The sequence below is a fragment of the Protopterus annectens genome, chromosome 5.part1 (genome assembly GCF_019279795.1).
Source record: "Protopterus annectens isolate FY-2018-M chromosome 5.part1, PAN1.0, whole genome shotgun sequence".
Classification (NCBI taxonomy): domain Eukaryota; kingdom Metazoa; phylum Chordata; order Ceratodontiformes; family Protopteridae; genus Protopterus; species Protopterus annectens.
Window position 1 is genome coordinate 413,593,203 of NC_056736.1, and position 13,205 is coordinate 413,606,407.

A 13,205-nucleotide genomic window follows, 5' to 3' on the forward strand; every position below is an offset into this window, starting at 1 on the left:
AAAAGTTCAGACCATTTCTCAAAGAGGGCCAGTTGACGATAAGGACAGACAACACCACAGTCATGTGGTACATCAACAAACAGGGAGGCACTCATTCATACCCCCTATGCAGAATGACTTTGGAGCTGTGGACCCTGGCACTCAGCTACAACATCCAGTTACAAGCAATATTTGTACCGGGAAAAGAAAATACTCTAGCAGACATATTAAGCAGAACCACATCGGATGCCCACGAATGGAAGCTACACCCGGACATCTTCAAGACCATCTCAAAGAAATGGGGAATGCCTCAGATAGATCTATTCGCATCACCTCTCAATCACCAGCTCAAAAAGTTCTGCACAAGGACATTCCACCCACTAGCATGGAAAGTGGATTCGCTCTCCTTCAGCTGGAAAGGCCTAACAGCATATGCATTCCCACCTCTTCCCTTGATACACAAAGTACTACTAAAAATCAAGGAAGAACGTCCAAGGATAATCCTGATAGCTCCAAACTGGCCAAGACAACACTGGTACCCACTGCTGCGGAGCATGTCTCGGAACAATATGTGGCCAATACCCTGATGCCTTTGATGTTAACTCAGAACAACTACAGCATCATACATCCAAACCTAAAAACGTTGCAACTGACTGCATGGAACATCACATAGCAGCAGCTAATCCAGAACTTTCCCAAAGAGTTAAAGACATTATTCTTGAAGCACGCAGACCTTCAACAAGAAGAAACTATGCTGGAAAATGGAAAAGGTTTGTCATTTGGAGTACTGAAAGAGGAAAAGATGCGTCAAACATAGATATACCTAACATTCTGGAGTATCTGGCCGAACTTCTTCATTCAGGCCTGTCCTACTCCTCCATCAAGATACATGCATCAGCTATTTCAGCAGAATACAGCTTTGATCCACCTGTTTTTTCGCACCCTTTGCTCAGGCAGTTCCTCAGAGGAATCAAGAATGTAAAACCCCCAAGGAAACCACCATTACCAGCTTGGGACTTAAACTTTGTGCTAGAAAAATTGACACTATCACCATTTGAACCAGCAGCAACAGCAGACCTACAACACCTGTCATGGAAAACTGCTTTCCTACTGGCAATTACTTCAGCAAGGAGGGTTTCAGAACTACAGGCCTTAATGGCGGTGCAACCCTTCCTAATCTTCCACCAAGATAGAGTGTCCATGAGGACTAATCCTACATTTATGCCTAAGGTGGTATCCAGAGTGTCTTTAAACCAGGCAATCCACCTACCTACCTTCTTTCCCAACCCACAAAACAGAGGGGAAAGAATACTGCATACCTTGGATGTACATAGACAACTACGCTACTACTTGGACAGAACAAAAAGTAGCAGAAAGACTGACCAACTTTTTGTAGCCTATGCAACAGGAAGGGAAGGAAAAGCTATTTCCAAACAGACAATCTCCAAATGGATAGGAAATTGCATACGATTCTGTTACTCCTTCCATGGAAAACCAATTCCACAGAACATAAGACCTCATTCTACAAGGGCAACAGCCACTACCACAGCCTTCTTACGAGGAGTGGCAACCAAAGACATTATTGAGGCGGCTACTTGGACCTCCGTGCATCCATTTGCCAAGCATTATAATTTGCCTCTATATTCCAGATCCCGAGCAGGGTTTGCCACTGCTGTACTGCAAGGGATCCTAAACACACCATAATCTACCTTTATCCTCCTCCCCTAGTTGGCTATGGTATTCTACCCAGTTGTTATGACTGCAGATGCATCCATGAAGGACATAGTACAGTTTTGTACCTACCATAAATGTAGATGTCCGAACTGGATAGCATCTGCAGTCAGGATTACCCTCCCTCCTTCCCCTCTGTGGTACTCCTAGGGTGTTTACCCTCCTAATAGCTAGCTGGTGGGGAGTCTTTATGGTGTATTTGTTTGTATATATGTACATACATGCTTATTTTTGTGTTTACCTCTATCTTTTTGGAAACATTGGCATCTATCCAAATTTTAGCCTTCTAGAGGGCTACTGGCATCTGGGGCAAGAAACACTGAGGAAAATGGCGTCGGCTGATGCCTTTATACCCGAAGACCAACAGAGATGACGTCGGGTGAAGTGCGACATCAGCCGAAGCCGGACCCGGACTTTGGAATCCGGACGACTGAAGGGCTGCCTGACGACAGGACAACCCAGTTGTTATGACTGCAGATGCTATCCAGTTCGGACATCTACATTTATGGTAGGTACAAAACTGTACTTTTCTCCACCATCAAAGTTCAGCTGGCAGCCATCTCTAACTGCTACATCGGAGATACTACTTCCTGTTAGATTCATCCAAGTTATGTAAAACATTCATTAAAGGTACCTTTTTACTTAGACCTCTGATAAAGGATCCCACTCCACCTCAGGACCTTTCTGTTGTGTTAGAGTTTAAAACAATCATCCCTTGAGTCCTCCGCTAAGTCAGATCTCAAGTTTCTTTCTTAGAAAACAGTTTATCCGATATTGTTAATCCTCGTTCAGTCCTTACGTATGGGTATCGGTTCAGACCTCTGAACAGCCATTTTCCAAGCTCGGGTCAGCTACAAAATCTCGAGCTAAACAATTACCCATAATCCTCCTCTCCCTGTTACCCCAGATTTCATTTGCCGCATTGTCATTCGGTCGTGTCAAGCTGCTTCTCTTGAGCTAAGTATAGATATTTGTTGTCAGACTCGTCATATATATAACTTTTTCTGTCAGAAAAGTTTCTATTTTGTTGTCTCTTACCCTGTTGCATTTAGCGACCATATTTTCTTGAGTTTTCTTCTCTTTACTCTGCACCTTACCGCGAGGTATTTCTCCCTTACCATCGTTGGTAATCTCTTCCTTTTTCTTCATACCTTGGGTATTCTTTTGTACCATTGCTGGTACCCTTTCTACTGTCCCCTTTTTTCTATCATGGCAGATAACAAAGGTAGTCCGGGATTTAAAAGGTGTTCTGATTGTGGACACAAATTACCTACATCAGATGCACACTCTTTGTGCGTTTGTTGCTTGGGTGTGTCCCACTTATCTGTTGAACCCGCCCTTTGCTATTTTGTAAAACATTTTCTAACAGAACCTTGTTGGAAAGGATAAATACGTTTTTGCTGAAGGGACTTCTCAAATCTCCCTTTTCAGAGGTTATTTCTAGGTCGGAGGCTTCAACACCTCCTAGAGCCCATAAGAAAATTTTGGATGATCCTACTAAGGCCAAGTCTTTGTCTTCATCCCCGGCTGGGGACTCCCACCAACCAAGACCTAAAAAGCTAAGGTTTCTGCTTCGGAGCTCACTCAGTCAGCCCCAGTGCTTTCGGTGCCTAGACCTTCGGCACCATCAGTGATCTCGGCTCCATCTTCTCTTGTGGCCTTTGCTATATCGTCGCCGAGGGGCTGCTCCTTTCAGACTATTACGATTACTACATCGGCACCGACCGTTCAGTCGGTGCAGACCTTGACCACTTCGGCTCCGACATCTTACTCAGAACTTTTGCCTCAGTTACTGGCTCCAATTTTGTCAGATCCAGATTCGGTACCGGCAACCACTTTGGCACTGATACTTGTGTCAGTGTAGACCGTGACCTCGGCATCAATGATTTCCTCGGTGCAGACACCCATAGTCCAGTCTCTCTCGGCACTGTTGTTCTCTGTGTGGACTGGTGAGGTGGGCACCGAGCTTGTCATTTCTGTGGACAGACCTGTTTCTCCTTCAGTCTCCTTCAGTCTCAATGAGGTCCACTAGAAGTCTTTCCGAGCACAACGTGTTGCGTCTTGTGGATCAAGTGCTTCTGGCCAGAGGTATCCCGCCCCCCCAGGACCTATCCTTCCTTGGGAGGTGATCACCCATCTCCAAAGACCTCTTCTTATTCTCCTCCTTCATTGCCTTTGATGTTCGTTGATATATCACAGTCTTCCCACTCTGCGGTTCCCTTTATGGATCTCACTAAGGAACCGCAGTTGCCTTCATGGCAGGAGAGTTTTGCTACGACCCAGGATGACAGTTGTGACACGTGTAATTTGCTGTTCCACAGCCATCTGGGGACTCCGACTCGGCAGGCTGAGCCACTTAGGGGAGGGGTTAACCCCTGTCCTGGACACTCACCCCTCTTCAGGTGGGCCAGCCTTTCAACTGATGGAGAAGACTCTGGCTTCTGCTGGTGATACTGTGCTGTCTATTCCTCCGCCCTCCTCTAGTACACTGTTTTCACAAGTCACGCCTAGCGGACACCGGGTGCAAGGGCCTCAGGACATATTCCCACAGGAAACCCCCTTTCCACTGTCTTCCCAGCTTCTCCCACTGAGGAAGTCCACCGGAAAAGTTTGTGTAAGAGGAAGCACATGGACTCCACAGAGGAGTCCCTCACTGAAGATACAGACTTTGATGAGGGGGAAGGATCCCCTCGGTCACTCTCTGAGGTATCCCTTGGTGATATCCTCGAAATCCTTAAACAGAGAGGTGACTGGCAGCCCTCTAATCCGACCTCTGAGGAGTCTGTGTTCCTGCAGGCTTTTCGCGCCTGGCCCCCTACCTCCTGGGTTACTCCACCTGCCGCTGAACTTGTCTGGCTCATCGTGCAGCGTGCGTGGAAGGCTCCTGACACCGTCGTGGCTATTCCCCGGAGGCCAGATAAGATTTTGTCCCCATTGGTCTAAAGGTCTTCCTGTGGATGCCCTGGTGGTGGTGGCTGCAACAAAGAAGGATCTGGCGGAAGAAGAAAGCCAGACTGTCCATCCGCCTAACAAAGAGTCCCGGGCCCTGGACAGGATAGGGAAGCGCACCTTTGCATCAGCGACCTTTACTATCAGGTCCCTGAATTATATGGCACACTTTACCAGGCTTCAAAGGGATCTGATTACCGAGCTGTCTGAAACCTTGGCTGGTGACGTGTTTGACAAAGTGGCCTTTCAGCTGGCCACCATTGAGTCAATATCTAACTCCTCTATGCGACTGATATCTCACGCATCAGAAGGAGCAGCTAGAACGGTGGGTTCAGCTGTGGTCTTGAGACGACAAACCTGGATGCGCTTGTGCATTTTTGCGGAACCCTTTAAGGCTTCCTTTCTTAACGCTCCCATTGAGGCTTCTTCGTTGTTTGGACCCAAAGTTAAAAGCACACTGGCCAGATGTGAACAGGACGGTAAGACCCTTTCTGCCGTAGGTGTCTGTTATTCTTCCCCTCAACGTGCTTTCTCCCGAAACCAAAAGAGTGGGAAGATATGGTTCAAGAAATCTCGGGGTCCTTTCTGTGACACACAGGCCGAGTTCTCCCCTAGAGGCAGAAGGGGAAACTCACAGGGAAGACTCTCCTTTCGGGGCAGAGGGGGTCTGCATAACCAGGGTTCCAGGGACTCTTTCCCTGGCCAATCCTACCAGCATCCCTGAAGAGCGGCCCAACTCCTTTCCTCTTGAGGTGGGTGGGGGTCGTTTCTCCTTGTACCCTTCTGCCTGGCTAACCATCACCACCGATTCTTGGGTACAACGGATTATAACCAGAGGTTATCATATCCCCTTCGATCTTTGTCCTGTCCCTTCAAAAAACCTTCTCGACATTCCACCCTGTCAAAGGGAAGAAGCAGCAGTAGACATAGAAAAACTGCTAAGAAAGAGAGTCATCCAAATAGTCCCTCCAGACCAGATAGGATCCGGATTCTACTCAAGACTATTTTTGGTGCCAAAGAAAACCGGGGACTGGAGACCAATTTTGGTTCTCAGTGTACTGAACAAGTTTGTGAGAGTGCAAAAAGTCCGGATGGTCACAATACAGTCTATCCTCCCGCTTTTGGAAAAGATAATTGGATGTGCTCGATAGATCTTCAAGATGCATGCTACCACATAAAGGTGGACAGGCCATCAAGAAGATTTCTATGCTTCCGTGCAGGAGCCAGTCACTACCAGTTCAGAGTACTGCCCTTCGGACTCTCTGCAGCCCCTAGAGTGTTCACAAAATGCATGGCAGTCGTCACAGCTCACTTGCAACTACAAGGATTCCAGGTGTTTCCATACCTAGACGACTGGCTCATTTTCGCACCCACCAGACATCTATTGGAAGAAGCCCTGGCATACTCTCTCCTCGCTGCAAAAAGGCAAGGCATAACCATAAACTGGCAAAAATCCAATCTCACCCCATCTCAGTCCACAGAATTCATAGGGGTTATCCTGGATACAAAGAACTGCAGAGCTGACATTCCAGAGCACAGAATTCTAAGGATAAAGCAACAACTGATCCCAATCCTTTCAAGGGAGAAATCCACAGCTCACTTTTGTCCTACAGCTGTTGGGTTCCATGGCAGCCTCCATCACCATTGTCCCCCTGGCCAGGTTTTATATGAGGCTTCTACAATGGCTACTGCTCACCTGATGGTATCCTTTTCAGCATCCTCTTTCAGCCAAGATTCGAGTAACCTTCAGGTGCAAACAGGATTTAAATTAGTGGATGACACACAATCCGTCACAGTGGTCTTGCCCCTTCTTCCCCCAGCAACCCAAGGCTACAGTAACTACAGACATCTCCCTGATGGGGTGTGGTGGGCTATGTCAGGGACAGACAGTCCAAGGCACTTGGTCCGAATTGGAAGCCCCACTGCATATAAATGTTCTAGAGCTGAGGGCGGTGCTTCTGGCGTTGCAAGCATTCCATTCCCTGCTGCCATCTGGGACGATTGCGATTCAATCAGACAACATGGTGGTGGTCTGGCACATCAACAAACAAGGTGGAACCAAATCTTATCCCCTTTGTCGAGAGGCCATGAGGATATGGCAATGGGCGATGGCTACCAACTGTTTTCTTCTAGCAACACACATTACAGACGCACTGAGCAGGTGCATTCTACAACCTCACGAGTGGTCCCCGAATCCCTTGATAGCTATGGAGATCTTCCACCACTGGGGCAATCCTTGCTGCGACCTCTTTGCATCCCCGACCAACTATAAATGCAGCAACTACTTTGCCCTGATTCCCCCTCCGGGACAGTCACCCAGGGATGCTCTAGTCCATGATTGGCCCTCGGGTCTTCTTTATGCATTCCCACCTCTTCCCCTCATTCCCCAGTTTCTGAAGAAAAGCCCGTTGGTTGAAGAGCAGGGTGATACTCATAGCACCATATTGGCCTTGTCAAATTTGGTTCCCCTTCCTTTGGACCATGGATTCTCCATCCAACCCCGAGTTGATCTCACATCTGCAGAACCTGACTCATCCCAACTCGGACAGCCTGAAGCTCACAGCGGCAGAATGATCTTTCTTTGCCTGTACGTGACATTCTCATTGCATCTCATAAGTCTTCCACTAGAATTACTTGTCTAAGCAAGTGGAAAAGATTTACCTGTTGGCTGAAAGAAAAACGAGTAGATCCCTTCTCAGCACCAGTGTCAATAATACTAGAGTATCTGGCTGACCTTTTTCATTCGGGTCTATCGGCCTCTAATTAGAGTTCATTTGGCTGTGATATCTAATTTCCATGAGGGTGTCCAAGACTCCTCTCTTATGTCACACAAATTGTGCAAGACCTTCATAAAAGGTGTGACTCATCTGAAGCCACGTTTTAGAGAACCTATTCAACCATGGGATCTGTCATTAGTTCTACAAGCTCTGACAATGCCACCCTTCGAACCAGCTTCTTCTTGTGACCTCAAATATTTGTCATGGAAAACCTTGTTTTTGGTCGCCATTACTTCTGCCAGACAAATCTCTGAGCTTCTAGCTTTATGCATCAAGAGTCCATACTTGATTTTTCATAGAGTTAGAAGTGTCTTTGAGAACTAATCCTTCATTTCTGCCAAAAGTGATCTCTGAAATATCCATTAATCAAACCATTGAATTGCCAGTTTTCTTTCCCAATCATTCAAACAGAGGAGAGTATTGCCTACATACCCTAGATATTCACAGGCAAATCCGTTTTTACTTAAACAGGACTAGGTCCTCTCATAAATCTGTCCAGTTATTTTTGGCCTATTCTGGATCTAGACTAGGATCTGCTGTTGCTAAGGTCACATTAGCTAGATGGTTGAAAGACTGTATGACCTTCATTTATACACAACGTAATATTCCGTTGCCTACTACCATGAAGGCTCATTGGACGAGGTCAGTGGCAACTTCTGCTGCCCTCCATGCTAGAGCTTCTTTACATGACATCTGTGCAGCTACAACTTGGGCTACGCCTCATACCTTCATCAATCATTATAAATTGGATTTGACCTTCAGGGGAAGAGCATCTTTTGGTTCTATGGTGCTCAGGAATGTCCTTCCATGAGAGCCTCCCAGGAATAGAGGTAGCTGGGGACTCTGTCCCATACGTAAGGAATGAACGAAGATTAACAATATCAGATAAAAAAGTTATGTCTTACCATAACGTTCCATCGTTCAATCATTACGACCCTCCCTCCTCCACCCTCCTGTGTCTTCTAGTGGATCTCACCATCCGGTTCTCTTAGGTCATTTGACCAGAAGTAGCCTCTACCTTCTTTTGACTTGCAAACTCAATCTGAGATAACAGGGAGAGGGGGATTATGGGTAAGAGTTTAGCTCAAGAGTTTGTAGGTGACATGAGCTTGGAAAATGGCCGGCTCAGTTCTGAGGTCGGAACCGATATCCATACGTAATGACTGAATGAGGATCAACAATACAGATGGAACGTTATGGTAAGACATCACTTCTTTTTTTTTTGTGGCTGTAATTTCTGCAAGGTGACTTTCTGAGCTTCAAGCACTCTTCAAAACTGCCTTATTTGATTTTCCGCAAAGATAGGGATACCTTACTTACTAATCCTTCCTTTTTACCCCAAATTGCCTCTGAAACAAACATCAATCAAGTGATCAATCTGGCAGTTTTCTTTCCTAAATTTGACAACAAAGTAGAATACATGCTTCACCTTTTAGATGTATGTAGGCAACTTCGTTTTTATCTTCACAGGATGAAAGAATTTAGGAAAACTGACCAATTGTTTGTTTCCTTTTCCAGTAACAAATTGGGAAAACCAGTATCCAAAACTACCTTAGCCAGATGGATAACAGATTGTATCCCTTGTGATTATTCTTCTTTGAGAGGTTTAACCTTGCCAAGGCATCCAAACGCACACTCAGCTACTTCAATGGCTACATCAGCTGCATTTTGGGCCAGAGCCTTCATTGATGAATTTTGAGCAACTGCCACTTGGTCTAATGCTCATACTTTTATTGTTCATTTCAAGTTGGATCTCCTCTCCAGAAATAGGGCTGCATTCATTTCTGCGGTTCTCCAGAACATCCTTCCATGATGGCCACCCAAGGTTGTCATAGGTGGGGACTGTGTCCCATTTGTTGAGGAATGAATGAGAATGGCAACATCAGATATAAAAGTTATGAACTCACCATAACTATGCATCTGTATTGTCCATTTTCAATCTTCATCAACTTCCTCCCCTCCTTTCCCCTGTCAACTCCTTCTATCTTTGGGAGTGACCTGATGAAGTTTTTTGTTCTGAACCACAGTTCCTGTTTGAACCCCTATTCTATTTCTATACTGTTTCTCCGTAATATTATTATTATTATTACTACTATGCTTTATATTCAGATGGTTATACAGTAACAGAAAACTCGATCTGAGGTAGTACAGTGGTCAGGGGCATTTTGTGTAAAGGGAGGAGCTTAGGAGATGGATCTAAGAAACTAGAGAAAGCAGCTGAGTCAGATCCCATTCGTAGAGGAAGAAAGAAAATGGGCAACACAGATGTATAGTTATGGTGAGTACATAACTTTTATTTTTACAGTGTTTACCAAACTTCTGACCAGAGGTTTTTCATGTGTTCCATCATAAGTCTATCTCTTGGCCATTGCTGCATAACCCTGCCTTGGATGTGCCATTTTCCTCCAATCATGTAGTCAGGCAGCTCCAGAAAAGAGGGGGGGGGGGGTTGTTTGTTTAATAAAGTTTGTTAATCGTGGTAGTGGCTTTATCCATACTGGATCTGTTTCAGCCACAGCCTGACAGTAAAGATGACAGAGAAAGAGATAAGAGTAAAATTGCATTACAGTTTGTAGGGTAAAATTGACATACTGTAGGTATTGCAGAACATGAAGTTTTAATAAACATTTAAAAATAATTAATAATTACAATAGTATTTACAAAAGTGCTTTATCTAGGAATGTACACTGCACAGTAGTGTAAAAGTTTGCAGTAATGGTCATGTCAGGAGAAAGGCTGGATGGAATACTGAACAAGCAGAGAAGGTTAGCAAGCATGGCATCTTTAAGTTATTGGAGCATAAAAATAATGAGCAGTAGCCTTTGTCTGAATCTGTTTTATTCAGGTGTGTTCAGCTGTTTGTCTCATACATGTCTGCTAAGGCAGGTAAGCTTGTCTCAAAGCAAACTTTTTATACATGGCTGGCTCACTGTATTGTCTTCTGCTATGATTTCAATAAGAAACTAGGGGTGTGTGTGTGTGTGGGGGGGGGGGGGTAGAGTGCTGAATGCCAAAGTAATGGCCACTGTAGCACAATAACCTTCTTTAGAAAGGTGTCTGCTTAAAGCATTTGTGATGCAGCATCATTAATCCAAAACTTTCTCCACACACTGCAACTGGACCTTCAGTGCAGGGTTTGAAAGTTACATTTTGCAGATGTGATACAACTACCTATTCACGCATAGTGACCCACAGGACTGCTTTAATACATTTCACTTAGCTGAGGAACTGTACTGCAGCAATGATCCCTGTGGTAAACATAATATGTTTATGTGACTCACCATAACAGTTGATGTTCAAGTGGGAGGATCTGTGCCGCAGTACAGGTTCTCTCCCTTTAGCTCTCTAATTTTTCAGGCCATTTTCGCAGAAAATCTCAAGGACTGAAAGCTTTTGGCCTGTCATAGCTTCCACGTGGCTGTTTTGTAACCTTTTTATCCAACTCAGGCTGCTGGTAGAGCTTCTCAGTACTGCATTTCGGTTTAGATGAAGACGCCATCCCAGTCAAAGGTTAGTGGGAGATCCAAGATGCAAATAATGGGTGAAGGTTCTCTTGGGTTTTATAGAATGAGACAGGGTCATGAAATATCCATAGCCAAGGCACAATATGTACTCTCTTTTCAGAAGAAAAGAACTGAATAATGACACAGGTGACTCCCCATTTTAAGCTATAAATCAAAATTTCCTCTGAGAATGAAGAGGAGCTTGGCTTGCAGGAGACAACCACAGAAGCCATGGAATTCAGACTGGAATGGTGGACATACACTTCTGCTGTTTCTCTTGGTTAAGGATCAATACTGCAGCAGTGATCCATATACACTAACGTGCTGTTATAGTGAGTTGCTCACACATATGTATTTTCTTTAGTTAAGTTACCCACTAATGAGCAATTTGACTGTGTGAAGGAGTGACACTTGCCAATATTTAGATTTTTGTAGGTGCAGTCTTTCAAACAGACTTTGTCAATTTCTTCTTTTGCATCACAGAGATATAAATGGTCATTTTTACAGTGCAGATAACGTACTTTTTCTAATCTGTGTTTGCATCACCCTTCTAATGTCTCAGTAGGTCAGCAGGCAGCCCACTCACCTCTGGAGATGGAAGATCATTTGCTTTGTGTTCTAGTCAGACATCAGGTAGCTGGATTAATTTTCCAATATGGACACTGCCGTACAACCTGAATGTACCGCCCTTTGACTGAGACATTAAACTGTGGCCACATCTGCCTGAGTTGGTGGTAGCTCAGGTGAACATAAAAGGTAGCACACACTTACTGAAAAGAGTAGGAGTTGCTTGATAGGTAGATAGATATCTAGATAGATAGACAGATAGAAAACTTAATACATCACACTCCTTCTATTCCATTTACATTTACAATATTTTCAGTATTTTAAACCTTCAATTTCACAAACTTTAAATATCTTTCATTCAGTTCTCCAATCCTTTTCATCACAACAGTCTTTTTATTTCAGCCAACACATTGCTCTAATATATATTTTTATTATGCAACAATTCACCACATCTTTTCCACAACACCAGTGCTGTTACCATCAATATCTTATTCCTTTTGTCAACATTTTTTTCACATTTTCCATACAATATCTATCTTTTATATTTTGAAAACCTTCCCATGTGTAATCATTTGGATTTTTTTTCCTAAAAGCTTCATTCTTGTTGCAATCCAAAAAATAATGCTTTATTGTTTCGTCTGCTTTATTATAGTCTTTCCATATTTTCTCCTTCATTGATTTATAATTTATACTACTTTTTATAGCCAGCATATTTAATATAATTCTATAAAACATTCACAGCCTTATAAAAATCTTCAATTCCTTCTCTTCTGTTTGTTGCTGCATTTTTAACCTTATCTTATGATATTTCCATGGATATATTAAATCGTTCTCCATTACCGTGTAATACCATTCCGTTCTGTCTTTTTTAGCTTCATCAGTCTTAGTTTTCCATGGCTTCATCTTATTGTTATATTCTTTTCCCCCATCATCTCCTCTTTTTTACTTCTTTCCCTTTTCATTTTTCCATCCCTCCATGTTTCACACATAAACTGCTTTTCTTCTCCTTCATTTTTAATAACACCAAAAAGGTGTTAGATTTTAAAAATACAATTGAATGTCTTTAAATTTAAACCTCTTCCTTTTTTGTTTCATATGATTCCCCATCAAAGTGGATTGAGTTCTGATCCCCAAATAAAACTGAAATAAAATCTCCTAACAGTATATTTTCCATTTTTTCCAAGAAACCTGTGTACATATCATAAGTATCCCAGCTTTCCCAGTATAAATGTATTTAACATGTGCACCTTCTGTTTAAAGAATAAATAGAAAAGTTTTCTGCCAACTAGCTTCTTTATTTTATTCATAATGGCTTTCCATTGTTCTGATATTTTCCACGTTTACCAAACCTGGTTTCTAATACGTGAATCTCATTTCTAGAAAAATATATTCCATTTGTCTTATTTATTTCACCAAGCCCTTTACTTTTTGACCTATTTAACCTTAATCCAGCTTTATTTAACCCATTACTTAACTACGTTTTATCTGCATCACAGTTGAACTCATCCACGGTATATTTTTATTACAGTAACTAAATCAGCTGCATATAAAAGGCACACATATATTATTGTATCTTTTTCCATTTCCCATCCTGGTTCTTTCATTTCAACAGTATGTGTTTGTATTATTAAATTTGTTACTAGCACAAATAAACACATATTCATTAAACTCTACTATTGCATACCCTTTTCAATGTTTA